The 17,760-nt window shown below is 48.8% G+C and overlaps 1 pseudogene; it reads left to right on the forward strand.

Moving 5' to 3' along the window:
• The window catches only part of LOC140001095 (kinesin-like protein KIF27), a 48,924-nt pseudogene extending 47,267 nt beyond the window's left edge, over positions 1–1,657 (forward strand).
• The last annotated feature ends 16,103 nt before the right edge of the window (positions 1,658–17,760 follow it).

A 17,760-nucleotide genomic window follows, 5' to 3' on the forward strand; every position in this document is an offset into this window, starting at 1 on the left:
AAAATGGAGAATTGGGGTTGGCATGGGCTTTTTGCTCCTCTGTCATACTAGTTTAAATGTACACCCTGAAAGCAGAGTGTCAGCAAAATACAGGACATTCTCTAGCTGGGCATCTTGATTTTGGCACAGAGAAGTGAAGTGAAGATTTGATTCTCATACTAGTTTTACTTGCCCTAGAACAAGATGGTGAAGGTATTGCAGAAACCTTGAAAGAGTATGAAGTAAAAGTCCAGCAACTGGAAAAAGACTTCTTTTATTCTAGAGAAAACCAGCAGAGAGCTGAAGAAGAAATTGAAGGGCTTTTTTGGAGAGTCACCCCATCAACTAATGGCACCTACTAAATGTAAGTACATGATCTTAAAATGCTTTTGTGTTTGTCAGTAGATCATTTGAGGGGTAGCAAACAGACAGAATTATATCAGATAGACATAAAACTCATATTTTTACTGAACTAACTCTTATCCAGGAAGGTACTACATCTCCCCACACTTGCAAAGGAGAGACAACATCAGTTTGTAATAGAGGCAGTGGTATAACACTGTTCTAAATTCGTGTTTGGTTTTCTGTGGATTCGAGCATAATTTCAGAAGCTACAGTCTCACACTGTTGTGGTTGAGAAAACGGTATTTTATGATCTGAAAGACTCTGAATGGCATTATAATTAACAAATGTGTAATATGCTATGCTTTTAGATGCCAGTATTTTAAACAATCAACTTGATTTTGCTGCCAGCACTTGATTTCATAGAAGTTATTTCTTGGAAGATTGTCAATGAGGAGGTCCATACTTCCAGTTAACTAAAATCATTCTTTATTAAGGTTAAAAGACCTAGATATTTGTAGTAAGAAGATAAGCTTCCTAATGTGATCTATGCTTTGACCAAAAAAAAAAAAAAAAAAAAAAAAAAAAAAAAAGGACCAACAAACAACTATGAAAAGTTTTTTTGATTGTTCCAGGTCCTACTAACCACAACTCAAACTTAAAATGAAGTAGTTCTAGTGTAGAAGCAAAAATGGTTTAATCATTGTCATTATCTTGGTTGTCTTACACCTCACACTGCCACCACCACCACTTCACACGCACAGTGCAGCCTTCTTGGCCCCGTGTTTCGTCTTAAGGCTCAGCGTGACTCATTCTTCCTCTTAACTGATGGTTCTATTTCGTCACACTTGAGGTAGTGCCATGTCTTTGTAACATGTAGATGCTGGTCACATATGCATCTGTTGCTACCAGAGTGAATTGAGGTTTAGCTCTCCAGGCAGGATAATAAGCCTAGAGGTTCATTAGTCGAAAGTATGCTGTGACGGTGTGAACATGAATATTGCACAGGTTGGACTGTAAATGAGCATGGGGAAGATTATTCTGTGTCTAATACACAAAGAAGCATGTAGTCCAGGACATGTTTTGCTGTGAGGAAACATCCATCGCAGCCAAACTGTAGCGAAATGTAGAAGGGTGAATGTCCCTGTGAATTTCTAACTTTTTCAAATCCATATGTTTGTAACGTTTGTAAGAAGCGCTCAGTATTTTTGTATAATTACCTTTAGTTATCTTTCCTCTGAATATATTTTGGGGCATAATACAATGTAATAAAAAAGTGATGAGCTTTAAAAATAACAAAAATCCCTGTGTACATTAAAGTCACATTCAAAGACTATGTTTTGTGTGTTCTGCTACTGAAATTGCAGACTACTTTTGAAAATACGAAGAATTTCATATTTTACTGTCATGGTTCAGTTGTTTTAAGATTGCCTAAATTGCAAGTTAGAATGGTGAAGCTTGTATTACAAGCAAAGAGCCAGCGGAAAGTAAAAGACACAGTCTTTTACTTCCTTGTCTTTCGGGTCCTTAACATACAATGGTGCTAGCTCAGACCTAGGAATAACCAGTCTTTATCTTGTTCCCTGTCTCAAGTCCCCCCTTTTCTTGAGCCTAAGCAAATTCTTTGGCTTATTACAATCCTTCTTGATTAAAAGTTTTCATTAAATTCTTACCAGTTTTGACTTGGTGCTTGTTTCAGTTACACTTCCAGGTATCATAATCTAGTCCTTCATACAGCACCAAAATGCACATTGTACCACTACACAAGTCAAGACTACTACTCTTAAAAAGAAGATCAGGATTCCCCTAAACGATTGCTTAAGCCAAGAAAAGTTGGGTAACCAAAAAGGTGATTTTGTTGCATAATTCTCGAAAACCCCAGGAGGTGTCATCTTGAATTACCTTATGTAATCACCTTAGACTAATCACCTTATTACCGTAGTCTTTCCCCAAATGTTTTCGTGCTCAGTCTCAATTTCTCCTGCCTCATTTACACACATACAGCAACTAATATTGATTAAAGTGCATCCTTCCCCTTGGGAGGCAAATAAAAGGTCTAGTGCCTAAAACATTGATTTGTTCTAGTTGCTTGCACCAAACTGTAAGATGTTGTTGCAAATATTGGTTTCCGAAATGGGTTAGATCTTCTCCTTTGTCCGGCATTTGGTAAGGCCTGCCATCCAATATCTCCAAAGGGGCTTAGTTTGACCAAGTTTGCTCCTGGGGGATGGATGGAGCCCGTGGTAGGGAGCCATGTGGGAGCAGTGCTTGAGGAGCTGCTGCCTTTGGCAGCCCCTGCAGGCTCACTTCGGGAATCCCGTGTGAGGGATGAAGTTCTGTGTTTTTTGTTTTGTTTTTGTTTTGTTTTGTTTTGTTTTGTTTTTCTGAAGAAACCGGGTGTTTAAGAAGGAAATGCAGAGTTGCCTTTGTTTGGCACTCGATGGTCTTGAGGTCTCTTCCAACGTAGACATTCTGTGATTCTGTGAAGTCACAAACGCCAAGGCATCACACTGGCTGGCTCTGCAGCACAGATGCCAGGAGTGCTGCTTGGCATGGTGGCGGCGGCGCGGTGCCCCAGCCCCAGGCCCATCCCAGCCCCAGCGCACGTCGCCCTCCACTCCCCCATGGAGCCCCCCGCCGCCTCAGCAGCCCCGTGGCGGACGCCCCATGGCAGAGCCGCCCCCGAGGAGAAGGAGCCCGCAGCCCTCTGCCCGCAACGCACCGCACTGCACCAAGCGCCGCGCAACGGCTGCCACCACCGCGGGGGCTCCTGGTGTGAGCGGCAAGCGGTGGCAAGGGGGGGCTGTGCTTCCTGAGTCAAGCTGCTGGACACCGGCTTGCCTGGGCAATTGCCCATGTTGCTGAGGAGGCAACAGAGCCAAAGCCCTTCGGGCTGAAGATCCAGCACAGCTGGGGAGGCTTTGGCATTTCTGCACAATGCTGCTCAATCCTGCTTGGGAGCCCAGCCTCAGGTGCGGAATGAAGCCAAGCAAGCTCGAGGGAAACTGTGTGCTGGTAAGTTGTCAGTTCTTGCTTTCTTTTTCATTCCTCACGCCTAAGAAAACCTAACTCTTTCAAGCACCTGTTTGAAGACACGGTTTGATGGACTTGATTCTGGGTGTGCTCCTTAAGCTTGTTCGGCAGCTGTTGAACCCCGCTACACTTGCAGGAGACCTATGCTCGAGTTGATGCTTGCTGTGATCAAGTGGTGTTCTTTTGCTCTTCTTTGCTTTGGGGATGGTGGGTGAGGTTGCAAAGAGTTTTCAGGAGGATTCTTCTTTTCCTTTGCAGAATCCCAGACTGCGTATTAGAGCTGCTCTTCATCTCTGCTCGGAAAAGCTTCACCAAAAGAGAATGGAGATGAGGAAGGCAATGGAGAATGATGAGGACTATTTGCAGTTAGCACCCGTAAGCTTTGTGAAAGAATCAGGTGCATTTCTGTAGTGGTAGAAAGCGTAGCTGGAAAGACTTCCTAAGAACGTCAAGTCCAATTCATTGTTCTCAGTTAGAGCAATCCCGTAGTTTAGACTCCTGATAAGGTATTTGTCTGTAGGCAGCTGCCAACTTGTCCAGCTAATCCAATTCAGCCTGGAAAACAAGCAAGCAAGCAAGCAATCAAAAAGCACAGAAACCTGCAGTTTATGGAGTGCAACTGTCTCCTTTCTAATCTCATGGGTTTCACCAAGTTTTGGGTGACTCCAGGGCTGGCTTGCCAGGGAGACTTTCTTGAATTGCTGGCAGATCAGCCAGAAGGGCAATACAAGACCCTGGCTAAACACAATCTGTAGGCTGCTTCTAGATCAACAGTTTCCTTGGTTACTCCACAACCTCCACAATCTCCACTTGCTTCGAAGCTGTGAAGATTGCAAGTCCACTTTGTGTTTTTCAGCCACTCTGTGTCAAACGCTAAGAGTTTTCACTGGCTGTTAAAACAGAAAGGACAAAGAGCCCCTCCTCTGGGTCTTCAGAAGGCTCCTAAGATCCCCCAGACTGGCTAAGTAGCAACGCTCTAGTATAGATGCATCTAGATGCAGTAGAGCTAGATGGTGGGAGAGAGGCTCTAGCATGGACGTGACACGCTTTGACAGCATCTTTTCTCTGACAGCAACTTCTGCCTTGGCTCTTCCCATCAAGCCAGAGCAGTTTCTTGGCCTGCGCAACCTGCAGACTGACCTCTCGTGTGTATCCGTGCTGGACTGAGGGTAATGTTTGGAACACACACTGATGCTGTATTCACTAGAACTTTGAGAAGAGAGCACAAGAAGCTAACCTGCATACGAGTTTCTTAGGTTTCTGTAGAGAGAGAGAGATGTACATGCATACATATTTACTTCTGTCTTTACTTCTTTCAAGATATCTTTTGTTCTCCAAAATGAATCCTCTGACTGTTACTAACGTATGGGACACAACTTGACACTCTAATGGCATAGAAATACTTTTCAGCTCATCCTTGCTATTGTTTCTGGATTGAAAAAATAATTGTGAATATGATTACCTGCTTGGAATCTTTTTTTTTTTTTTTTTTTTTTTTTTTGTATATATCTATTCTATTATGAAATCCTATAAAAAGGAGTGAACTCAAGAGGAAAAAAAAAAAAAAGAAAACAATTTTATATCCACTTCTAAATTAGCTCAACAAATGAAACAGTAAAAAATGCACATAATATTTCTTCTATCCCAAGATTTCATGGTACAATAGTTCTTTGCCTAACCCTGCAATAGCCCCATAGGCATTGCAATTGCTTACTTGTGTTCTTCTCCTTTGCTTGTGTTTAGTGTTTGCTTTTCTAATGTTACAACATTGGATTGATTTACCTCTTTAGGTATCAAGAGAAGAAGGCATTTGCTTCAGAGGACAGTACTTTGATGCTTTCCAGGGCTAATGGCCAAAGTTCTCAAAGCACTTTTTTTTCTTTTTTTTTTTTTTTCCCCATCAGTGATTTATACATTTGTCAATCTTTCCATCTTCATTTACAACTCCGAATTTAGGTTTTAGGTGAACAAGAACCCTGAAACCAGCTGAAGCCATATCAGACATGAAGCCATATCAGACATAGTAAGGACATGTGTCTGTGAGGAAGTAATTCAGAGTGATTCTCTGGTGTCCTTTGGACAGCTTTCCTCTGGTCCTCTGCACTAAGCATCCCCAAGGGATATTTCAAAGCTCTCGGAATGATCTGTCATTCTCTCTTCCACTAGAGTCTCCATTAGAAAAGCGTGACTATTCCTTGCCCATGTGGAAAAGAAGTCCTCCTTGCGTTGTTTCTAAGCAAAACCTCTTTCTTGTGTTCTATGGACAGAAACCACTTGGCTAGACAAACTCAATCATTGCAAATGGAAGGAGTGGAACTACTTCAGCACCGTGCTTCGGCTTCTAAGCAGAACTGTAATGTAGGTGGGGACGTAGCAAGAGGACATGGCCAAGCCAGGGTGGACTTGAAAGTGCCGTGTCCGAGCCACAGCAAGAAGTCCGTGATTGCCCCTTGGAGACTGCTGCTCACCTAGTAGCACAGCAGCTGGAACGCTTCTGGATACTGCTGATGGATTGCCACGAATCAGGCAGTGACACAAGCTACGAGAACGACGGAAGTGACTGGAAGTGATGCTTCTCCCTGTTCTCCATTGCAATTTGTGAAAGAAAGGAGAAGAGAGGAGAAGAAGAAAGGAGAAGACGGGAGGGAAGGGGAGGGAATGAAGAGAACGGGAGGGAGGGGAGGGAAGGGTAAAAACGAGAATGGGAGGGGAGGGAAGGGCAGGGGAGGGCAGGGGAGTTCTGGGGAGGGCAGGGGAGGGCACGGGAGGGCAGGGGAGGGCAGGGGAGCAGAGTGTAGTGGAGTGTAGGGTAGTGTATGGTAGTGTAGGGTAGTGTAGGGGAGGGGATTGTTTGGTGAGGAGAGTGTAGGGGAGCGTAGGGGAGGAGAGTATAGGGGAGTGTAGGAGAGGAGAGTGGAGGGGAGTGTAGGGAAGGGGAGTGTAGGGGAACAGAGTGAAGGGGAAGGTAGGGGAGGTGTGTGTAGGGGAGTGTAGGGGAACTGAGTGAAGAAGAGGGTAGGGGAGCAGAATGTAGGGGAGGGTAGGGGAGCAGAGTGTAGGAGAGTGTAGGGGAACTGAGTGAAGAAGAGGGTAGGGGAGCAGAGTGTAGGGGAGTGTAGGGGAGCAGTGTGTAGGGGAGGTGTGTGTAGGGGAGTGTAGGTGAGGAGAGTGTAGGGGAGTGTGTGTGGGGGGAATGTATGGGAGTATAGGGGAGGAGAGAGTCGGGGAAGGAAGTGGAGGGGAGGAGAGGGAAGGGGAAGGAGGGAATATTGCCTTATTTGTTACCTTTTTACTGTCTTCGTGTAGAGCCGTGACAGGCAAAATAAACTATGTTGGTGAAAAGGACGTCTTTGTCTGGTGTGATTCCCGCTCACCCAGTTTAAATTAATCAAGAATAATCTGCTCCTGATTGAGGTCTTCCCTTACTAGTGCAGTGCTAGGACCTACGTGCTCAATGTGCTGAGGATGTGCAAGAGTCTTAGAAAACAGTCAAGTTTTCCTCCCTCCTTGCTTCTTTATGAAATAAACATGATATCATACAGCACCGGGCTGTTTTTCATGACGGAAATTCACTTCTACCCTGCACAACAAAGCTTATGATATATCCAGACCAGAGCTAAGCCGTCAGCTTGGGCAGCCACTGTCAGGCGTTCGCTTCTGTCCAGTCGCCCCTTGGGGAAGCCACTTGCACTGGTTGCTTTCCTCACAAGTTTACCAAGTTTGCCTAAAGCTCCAAAGCTCAGGCCTATGCAGACACAGACCTGCTGCTCCTTTAACACACAAGAGGGGGCTATTGTTCACAACAGCTTTTCCAGTGCTTCTCTCCGTTTTTTGTTGGAAATCTAGTCCTTGCTTGCAGATTGGCTTTTTCAATTCAGTGATTAGTGGGTACTGGAAGGTTCAAAAACAACACCTGACAATCTTGTCCATACGTAGGTAAGGAGAGATCTAAGGAAGGAACAGGTTGCAATACCTAAGGCTTATGCATCGCTCAAGCTTCCAGTTGAGCTGTGAAATCCACGCCTCAGGTCACTTGAGGTACCAGGAGTCCCTGTAGAACATACAGGGGTCTCCAGCAGTGAGGTTCCCTGAGCAGAGGGCTTCAAGAGCTCCACAGGGAATGAAAAGAAGACTTGTGATATCCATGAGGAATGTGGCTTGCTCTCGGCAATAGAGACAAATTCCTTTCTGATTAATGCTCCACCCTGCTCCACTCCAGGGACAGATGCCTATGGCAACCTGGTCCCAGTACGTAGTACTAGGATGAGGTGGCAGGGACTGTCCCCATTCATTTTCTTTCTTCAGGGTGGCCATGCCTCCTCTCTGGCTGAAGGTGGGCTTCATGGACCGTGTGAAGGGGAGAGGTCTGGGGAAGGACTGAAAAACTTGAGAAATACTCCGAGGATAAATCAAAAGTTGGTTGCACTGAAGTAGATAGGAAGTGCAAATGATAGCCTGGGTAGATTTGCTGCAAAGAATCTGAAGAATCTGGGTCTGCTTGCCAGAGCACTCATCCCAGTGGCTCATGATTTCTTTTGCACAGTTTTGGTTTGTTGTTCCCCAAGTCAGGACGGAATTTTGGGAATGCTCTTACACTTACCTCATGAAAGAAAGACATGTTCTTTACTAGGTATGATTTTACCTGCTTAGATTTAGGGTACTTAGGCTATGCTATACAACTCTTCTTCACAAGAATAGTCTTCTCTATACAACTCTGTATAGTTGGTCTAATGAAATGAAAGGAACAGTGTCAATTTACAGGAACAGTGTCAATTCCAGCATTTGAAGCAGTGCTGTGGCTTCATAATTAATAGACAGCTTTTAGAAGAACAGACAAAAATGATTCTATCTATCTTTATTTCCTGTGTAGATTTACTTAAGTGGTTCTTTCCCATTCATACTAATCCAGCTATTCACATACAGACCGGAGTTATGCACTAAAAAATTATGTCACTCTGTCACTTTCTGTCATGATGTAATTATTGCTTACAAGCAGCAGTCAATTGAACAAAGCCTTTCACATGACTGGCTGTCTAACAACTATGCTGCTGTTGTATTTCCCAGGTGAACCACTTCAGAATTTCATAGAAGTGAAGAAGGATGCCTATATGGTATGCTATCTGGCTACCCAGGTGTAGTCTGTTGGTTCCAAAACTGCCTGTCTTCACCTTGGGCAAAAGAACACAAGGTACTCAATATTGAAAAGATACCAGATAAGCATTAGTATCTTGAGTGTCGTAAGTACTCCAAGCCCGAAGGGAATTGCCACATTTCCTCTTGGCCAGCACAGCCGTGGTGTTTTTAATATCTTGGAAAACAAAATGATCAGGTATGCTGTGAATCAGCTGGCAATTTGCTTTGTGGCTTTTCTCATGAATTCTGCATGCTTCCTTTCTTTGGAGATACTTGACTTGTACATCCAGGTCTTTCTTCTTTAAGAAAGTAGAAGCATCTCAAAAAGCAAAAAGTTACCAAGGTGTTTGAAAACAGGAGTCCAAATCTAACAGATGTAGGGATTTATAACAGAGGAAGTGGAGACAAAGATCAGCCATGAAATAGATCTGAGAAAAACACAGGTAGCAGTGTCACATGCGGATAAAGGAAAAGAGATAACCAAATGTCTTTCTTGAAGTGGAAAAATAATGGGGAAAACAAGACTCATGGGAAAAGCAAGCATCTTAGCTGGGTGGGAAAAGCAAGAATCTTAGCTGGGATTGACAATAAGTAAAAAGCTACTACGCAGAAGTCTGTAGCTGTTGTAAAGTTGCCATGCCATTTTGCAGAGCAGAACGCAAACACATCAACGTGCATTCTGGGCTTAGAGGAAGAAGCTCGTGAATTCTTGGTAGTTCTCATTCTGAAGTGAAGGGTCTGTAATGTACATATTGAAGCAAAAGTCACACTTGTACAATATGTATAGAATTCCCTGGAGCATTTAACAAAAACGCCTGACTGGTAAGGTAGGACTGGCTAAAGGCTCCCCTGGAGAGTTCACTTGTACCCAAAGCCTTCCTTTGCGGGCACTTTTGGATGGGCGAAAGGGGATCGCAACGCGTTTCCTGGGGCCCAATTTTTCAGACGTCTTCTATGCCGGCTAGGGATACATTAAGGCTTGCTCGGAAACAATGAACCCGGAGGGTCCAGTTGCATGTGGGGCTGCGTAAAGGCTCTCCTGGGGAGTTCACTTGTACCCAAAGCCTTCCTTTGGGGGCACTTTTGGATGGGCGAAAGGGGCTCGCAACGCGTTTCCTGGGGCCCAATTTTTCAGTCGTCTTCTATGCCGGCTAGGGCTATATAAAGGCTTGCTCGGAAACAACGAAACCGGAGGGTCCAGTTGCATGTGGGGCTGTGTAAAGGCTCTGCTGGGGAGTTCACTTGTACCCAAAGCCTTCCTTTGGGGGCACTTTTGGATGGGCGAAAGGGGCTCGCAACGCATTTCCTGGGGCCCGATTTTTCAGTCGTCTTCTATGCCGGCTAGGGTTATATTAAGGCTTGCTCGGAAACAACGAACCCGGAGGGTCCAGTTGCATGTGGGGCTGCGTAAAGGCCCCCCTGGGGAGTTCACTTGTACCCAAAGCCTTCCTTTGGGGGCACTTTTGGGTGGGTGAAAGGGGCTCGCAACGCGTTTTCTGGGGCGCGATTTTACAGTCGTCTTCGATGCCAGCTAGGGATATATTTAGGGTTGCTCAGAAAGAGAGAACCCGGAGGATCCCGTTGCATGTGGGGCTGCGTAAAGGCTCCCCTGGGGAGTTCACTTGTACCCAAAGCCTTCCTTTGGGGGCACTTTTGGATGGGCGAAAGGGGCTCGGAATGCGTTTTCTGGGGCCCGATTTTTCAGTCGTCTTCTATGCCGGCTATGGATATATTCAGGCTTGCTGTGAAAGAGTGAACCCGGAGGGTCCAGTTGCATGTGGGGCTGCGTGAAGGCTCCCCTGGGGAGTTCACTTGTACCCAAAGCCTTCCTTTGCGGGCACTTTTGGGTGGGCGAAAGGGGCTCGGAATGCGTTTCCTAGGGCCCGATTTTTCAGTCGTCTTCTATGCCGGCTACGGATATATATACGCTTGCTCGGAAAGAGCGAACCCGGAGGGTCCAGTTGCATGTGGGGCTGCGTGAAGGCTCCCCTGGGGAGTTCACTTGTACCCAAAGCCTTCCTTTGCGGGAATTTTTGGATGGGTGAAAGGGGCTAGGAATGCGTTTCCTGGTGCCCAGATTTTCAGTCTTCTCCCATGCCGATAAGGGCTATATTTAGGCTTATTTTGAAAGAGTGAACACGGAGGGTCCAGTTGCATGTGGGTCTCCGTAAAGGCTCCCCTGGGGAGTTCAGTTGTGCCCAAAGCCTTCCTTTGGGGGCAATTTTGGATGGGTGAAAGTGGCTTGGAATGCGTTTCCTCGGGCCCGGATTTTCAGTCTTACGTGCAGGTAAGGGATATATTTAGGCTTGCTATGACAAAGTGAAGCCGGAGGGTCCAGTTGCATGTGGGGCTGCGTAAAGGCTCCCCTGGGGAGATCACTTGTACACAAAGCCTTCCTTTGCGGGCACTTTTGAATGGGCGAAAGGGGCTCACAACGATTTTTCTGTGGCCTGATTTTTCAGTCGTCCCTGATGGCGGCTAGAGATATATTTAGGGTTGCTTGGAATGAGTGAAGTCCGAGGGTCCAGTTGCATGTGTGGCTGCGTAAAGGCTCCCCTGGGGAGATCACTTGTACCCAAAGCCTTCCTTTGGGGGCACTTTTGGATGGGCGAAAGGGGCTCGGAACGCGTTTTCTGGGGCCCAGATTTTCAGTCTTCTCCCATGCCGGCTAGGGCTATATTTAGGGTTGCTCCGAAACAACGAACCCGGAGGGTCCAGTTGCATGTAGGGCTGCGTAAAGGCTCCCCTGGGGAGTTCACTTGTACCCAAAGCCTTCCTTTGGGGCCACATTTGGATGGGCGAAAGGGGCTCGCAACGCTTTTCCTGGGGCCCGGTTTTTCAGTTTTCTCCTAATCCGGCTAGGGCTGTATTTAGGTTTGCTCGGAAAGAGCGAACCCGGAGGGTCCAGTTGCATGTGGTTCTGCGTAAAGTCTCCCCTGGGGAGTTCACTTGTACCCAATGCCTTCCTTTGGGGGCACTTTTGTATGGGCGAAAGGGGCTCGCAACGCTTTTTCTAGGGACCGGATTTTCAGTCTCCTCCCATGCCGGTAAGAGCTATATTTAGGCTTGTTGTGAAAGAGTGAACCCGGAGGGTCCCCTTGCATGTGGGGCTGCATAAAGTCTCCCCTGGGGAGTTCACTTGTACCCAAAGCCTTCCTTTGCGGGCACTTTTGGATGGGCGACACGGGCTCGCAACGCGTTTTCTGGGGCCCGGTTTTTCAGTTTTCTCCCAGTCCGGCTAGGGCTGTATTTAGGTTTGCTCGGAAAGAGCGAACCCGGAGGGTCCAGTTGCATGTGGGGCTGCGTGAAGGCTCCCCTGGGGAGTTCAAATGTACCCAAAGCCTTCCTTTGCGGGAATTTTTGGATGGGTGAAAGGGGCTAGGAATGCGTTTCCTGGTGCCCAGATTTTCAGTCTTCTCCCATGCCGATAAGGGCTATATTTAGGGTTGTTGTGAAAGAGTGAACACGGAGGGTCCAGTTCCACGTGGGGCTGCCTAAAGGCTCCCCTGGGGAGTTCACTTGTACCCAAAGCCTTCCTTTGGGGGCACTTTTGGATGGGTGAAAGGGGCTCGGAATGCGTTTCCTCGGGTCCGGATTTTCAGTCTTAGTTGCAGGTTAGGGATTTATTTAGGCTTGCTATGAAAGAGTGAACCCGGAGGGTCCCGTTGCATGTGGGGCTGCGTAAAGGCTCCCCTGGGGAGATCACTTGTACCCAAAGCCTTCCTTTGGGGGCACTTTTGAATGGGCGAAAGGGGCTTGCAACGCGTTTTCTGGGGCCCAATTTTTCAGTCCTCTTCGATGCCATCTAGGGATATATTTAGGGTTGCTCGGAAACAGTGAACCCAAAGGGTCCAGTTGCATGTGGGGCTGCGTAAAGGCTCCCCTGCGGAGTTCAGATATCCGCATAGCCTTCCTTTGGGGGCACTTTTGGATGGGGAAAAGGGGCTCGCAACGCGTTTCCTGGGGCCCGGTTTTTCAGTCTTCACCCACGACGGCTAAGGATATATTTAGGTTTGCTCGGAAAGTGCGAACCCAGAGGGTCCCGTTGCATGTGGGGCTGCGTAAAGGCTCCCCTGGGGAGTTCACTTGTACCCAAAGCCTTCCTTTGCGGGCAATTTTAGATGGGCGAAAGTGGCACGAAATGCGTTTCCTGGGGCCCAATTTTTCAGTCGTCTTCTATGCCGGTAAGGGATATATTAACTCTTGCTCGGAAACAGCGAACCCGGAGGGTCCCGTTGCATGTGGGGCTGCGTAAAGGCTCCCCTGGGGAGTTCACTTGTACACAAAGCCTTCGTTTGGGGGCTCTTTTGGATGGGCGAAAGGGGCTCACAACGATTTTTCTGTGGCCTGATTTTTCAGTCGTCTCTGATGACGGCTAGAGATATATTTAGGGTTGCTTGGAATGAGTGAACTCAGAGGGTCCAGTTGCATGTGGGGCTGCGTGAAGGCTCCCCTGGGGAGTTCACTTGTACCCAAAGCCTTCCTTTGCGGGCATTTTGGATGGGCGACAGGGGCTCGGAATGCGTTTCCTGGGGCCCAGATTTTCAGTCTTCTCCCATGCTGGTAAGGGATATATTTAGGCTTGTTGTGAAAGAGTGAACCCGGATGGTCCAGTTGCATGTGGGGCTGCGTGAAGGCTCCCCTGGGGAGTTCAGTTGTACCCAAAGCCTTCCTTTGGGGGCAATTTTGGATGGGCGGAAGGGGCTCGCAACGCGTTTCCTAGGGCCCAATTTTTCAGACGTGTTCTATGCCAGCTAGGGCTATATGAAGGCTTGCTCGGAAACAGTGAACCCAGAGGGTCCAGTTGCATGTGGGGCTGCGTAAAGGCTCCCCTGGGGAGTTCACTTGTACGCAAAGCCTTCCTTTGCGGGCACTTTTGGATGGGCGACACGGGCTCGCAACGCGTTTCCTGGGGCCCGGTTTTTCAGTTTTCTCCTAATCCATCTAGGGCTGTATTTAGGTTTGCTCGGAAAGAGCGAACCCGGAGGGTGCAGTTGCATATGGGTCTGCGTGAAGGCTCCCCTGGGGAGTTCAAATGTACCCAAAGCCTTCCTTTGGGGGCACTTTTGGATGGGCGAAAGGGGCTCGCAACGCTTTTTCTAGGGACCGGATTTTCAGTCTCCTCCCATGCCGGTAAGGGCTATATTTAGGCTTGTTGTGAAAGAGTGAACCCGGAGGGTCCAGTTGCATGTGGGTCTGCGTAAAGGCTCCCCTGGGGAGTTCACTTGTACCCAAAGCCTTCCTTTGCGGGAATTTTTGGATGGGTGAAAGTGGCTAGGAATGCGTTTCCTGGTGCCCAGATTTTCAGTCTTCTCCCATGCCGGTAAGGGCTATATTTAGGCTTGTTGTGAAAGAGTGAACCCGGAGGGTCCAGTTGCATGTGGATCTGCGTAAAGGCTCCCCTGGGGAGTTCACTTGTACGAGGCAGGAGACCTTTTCTCCATTAACAGCAGCGACAGGACCCGCGGGAACGGAGTTAAGCTGAGGCAGGGGAAGTTTAGGCTGGACATCAGGAAGGGGTTCTTCACAGAGAGAGTGGTTGCACACTGGAACAGGCTCCCCAGGGAAGTGGTCACTGCACCGAGCCTGACTGAATTTAAGAAGAGATTGGACTGTGCACTTAGTCACATGGTCTGAACTTGGGTAGACCTGTGCGGTGTCAAGAGTTGGACTTGATGATCCTTAAGGGTCCCTTCCAACTCAGGATATTCTGTGATTCTATGATTCTATGATTCCTTTGGGGGCACTTTTGGATGGGCGAAAGGGGCTCACAACGCGTTTTCTCGGGCTTGGTTTTTCAGTCTTCTCCCACGCCATCTAGGGATATATTTAGGCTTGCTGTGAAAGAGTGAACGCGGAGGGTCCCGTTGCATGTGGGGCTGCGTAAAGGCTCCCCTGGGGAGTTCACTTGTACCCAAAGCCTTCCTTTGGGGGCATTTTGGATGGGCGACAGGGGCTCGGAATGCATTTCCTGGGGCCCGGATTTTCAGTCTTGACCCATGATGGCTAGGGAAATATTTAGGTTTGCTCGGAAAGAGCGAACCCGGAGGGTCCCGTTGCATGTGGGGCAGCGTAAAGGCTCCCCTGGGGAGATCACTTGTACCCAAAGCCTTCATTTGCGGGCACTTTTGGATGGGCGAAAGGGGCTCGCAACGCGTTTCCTGGGGCCCGATTTTTCAGTCGTCTTCTATGCCGGCTAGGGCTATATTAATTCTTGCTCGGAAACAGCGAACCCGGAGGGTCCAGTTGCATGTGGGGCTGCGTAAAGGCTCCCCTGGGGAGTTCACTTGTACCCAAAGCCTTCCTTTTGGGGCACTTTTGGATGGGCGAAAGGGGCTCGCAACGCTTTTTCTGGGGCCCGGTTTTTCAGTCTTATCCCACGCCCGCCAGGGATATATTTAGGCTTGCTATGAAAGAGTGAACCCGGAGGGTCCAGTTGCATGTGGGGCTGCGTGAAGGCTCCCCTGGGGAGATCACTTGTACCCAAAGCCTTCCTTTGGGGGCACTTTTGAATGGGCGAAAGGGGCTTGCAACGCGTTTTCTGGGGCCCAATTTTTCAGTCCTCTTCGATGCCATCTAGGGATATATTTAGGGTTGCTCGGAAACAGTGAACCCAAAGGGTCCAGTTGCATGTGGGGCTGCGTAAAGGCTCCCCTGGGGAGTTCAGATATACGCATAGCCTTCCTTTGGGGGCACTTTTGGATGGGGAAAAGGGGCTCGCAACGCGTTTCCTGGGGCCCGGTTTTTCAGTCTTCACCCACGACGGCTAAGGATATATTTAGGGTTGCTTGGAATGAGTGAACTCAGAGGGTCCCGTTGCATGTGGGGCTGCGTAAAGGCTCCCCTGGGGAGTTCACTTGTACCCAAAGCCTTCCTTTGCGGGCAATTTTAGATGGGCGAAAGTGGCACGAAATGCGTTTCCTGGGGCCCAATTTTTCAGTCGTCTTCTATGCCGGTAAGGGATATATTAACACTTGCTCGGAAACAGCGAACCCGGAGGGTCCAGTTGCGTGTGGGGCTGCGTAAAGGCTCCCCTGGGGAGTTCACTTGTACACAAAGCCTTCGTTTGGGGGCTCTTTTGGATGGGCGAAAGGGGCTCACAACGATTTTTCTGTGGCCTGATTTTTCAGTCGTCTCTGATGACGGCTAGAGATATATTTAGGGTTGCTTGGAATGAGTGAACTCAGAGGGTCCAGTTGCATGTGGGGCTGCGTGAAGGCTCCCCTGGGGAGTTCACTTGTACCCAAAGCCTTCCTTTGGGGGCATTTTGGATGGGCGACAGGGGCTCGGAATGCGTTTCCTGGGGCCCAGATTTTCAGTCTTCTCCCATGCTGGTAAGGGATATATTTAGGCTTGTTGTGAAAGAGTGAACCCGGAGGGTCCAGTTGCATGTGGGGCTGCGTGAAGGCTCCTCTGGGGAGTTCTCTTGTACCCAAAGCCTTCCTTTGGGGGCATTTTGGATGGGCGGAAGGGGCTCGGAATGCGTTTCCTGGGGCCCAGATTTTCAGTCTTCTCCCATGCTGGTAAGGGATATATTTAGGCTTGTTGTGAAAGAGTGAACCCGGAGGGTCCAGTTGCATGTGGGGCTGCGTGAAGGCTCCCCTGGGGAGTTCAGTTGTACCCAAAGCCTTTCTTTGGGGGCAATTTTGGATGGGCGGAAGGGGCTCGCAACGCGTTTCCTAGGGCCCAATTTTTCAGACGTGTTCTATGCCAGCTAGGGCTATATGAAGGCTTGCTCGGAAAGAGTGAACCCAGAGGGTCCAGTTGCATGTGGGGCTGCGTAAAGGCTCCCCTGGGGAGTTCACTTGTACGCAAAGCCTTCCTTTGCGGGCACTTTTGGATGGGCGACACGGGCTCGCAACGCGTTTCCTGGGGCCCGGTTTTTCAGTTTTCACCTAATCCATCTAGGGCTGTATTTAGGTTTGCTCGGAAAGAGCGAACCCGGAGGGTCCAGTTGCATATGGGTCTGCGTGAAGGCTCCCCTGGGGAGTTCAAATGTACCCAAAGCCTTCCTTTGGGGGCACTTTTGGATGGGCGAAATGGGCTCGCAACGCTTTTTCTAGGGACCGGATTTTCAGTCTCCTCCCATGCCGGTAAGGGCTATATTTAGGCTTGTTGTGAAAGAGTGAACCCGGAGGGTCCAGTTGCATGTGGGTCTGCGTAAAGGCTCCCCTGGGGAGTTCACTTGTACCCAAAGCCTTCCTTTGCGGGAATTTTTGGATGGGTGAAAGTGGCTAGGAATGCGTTTCCTGGTGCCCAGATTTTCAGTCTTCTCCCATGCCGGTAAGGGCTATATTTAGGCTTGTTGTGAAAGAGTGAACGCGGAGGGTCCCGTTGCATGTGGGGCTGCGTAAAGGCTCCCCTAGGGAGTTCACTTGTACCCAAAGCCTTCCTTTGCGGGCACTTTTGTATGGGCGAAAGGGGCTTACAACGATTTTTCTGTGGCCTGATTTTTCAGTCGTCTCTGATGATGGCTAGAGATATATTTAGGGTTGCTTGGAATGGGTGAACTCAGAGGGTCCAGTTGAATGTGGGGCTGCGTAAAGCCTCCTCTGGGGAGTTCACTTGTACCCAAAGCCTTCCTTTGGGGGCATTTTGGATGGGCGACAGGGGCTCGGAATGCGTTTCCTGGGGCCCGGATTTTCAGTCTTGACCCATGACGGCTAGGGAAATATTTAGGTTTGCTCGGAAAGAGCGAACCCGGAGGGTCCCGTTGCATGTGGGGCAGCGTAAAGGCTCCCCTGGGGAGATCACTTGTACCCAAAGCCTTTTTTTGCGGGCACTTCTGGATGGGTGCAAGGGCCTCGCATCGCGTTTTCTGGGGCCCGATTTTTCAGTCGTCTCTGATGCCGGCCAGGGATATATTTAGGGTTGCTCGGGATGAGTGAACTCGGAGGGTCCAGTTGCATGTGGGGCTGCCTAAAGGCTCCCCTGGGGAGTTCACTTGTACCCAAAGCCTTCCTTTGGGGGCACTTTTGGATGGGCGAAAGGGGCTCGCAACGCTTTTTCTGGGGCCCGGTTTTTCAGTCTTATCCCACGCCCGCCAGGGATATATTTAGGCTTGCTATGAAAGCGTGAACCCGGAGGGTCCAGTTGCATGTGGGGCTGCGTGAAGGCTCCCCTGGGGAGTTCAGTTGTACCCAAAGCCTTCCTTTGGGGGCACTTTTGGATGGGTGAAAGGGGCTCGGAATGCGTTTCCTCGGGTCCGGATTTTCAGTCTTAGTTGCAGGTTAGGGATTTATTTAGGCTTGCTATGAAAGAGTGAACCCGGAG

The sequence above is a fragment of the Anas platyrhynchos genome, chromosome 37 (assembly GCF_047663525.1).
Source record: "Anas platyrhynchos isolate ZD024472 breed Pekin duck chromosome 37, IASCAAS_PekinDuck_T2T, whole genome shotgun sequence".
NCBI classification, from domain to species: domain Eukaryota; kingdom Metazoa; phylum Chordata; class Aves; order Anseriformes; family Anatidae; genus Anas; species Anas platyrhynchos.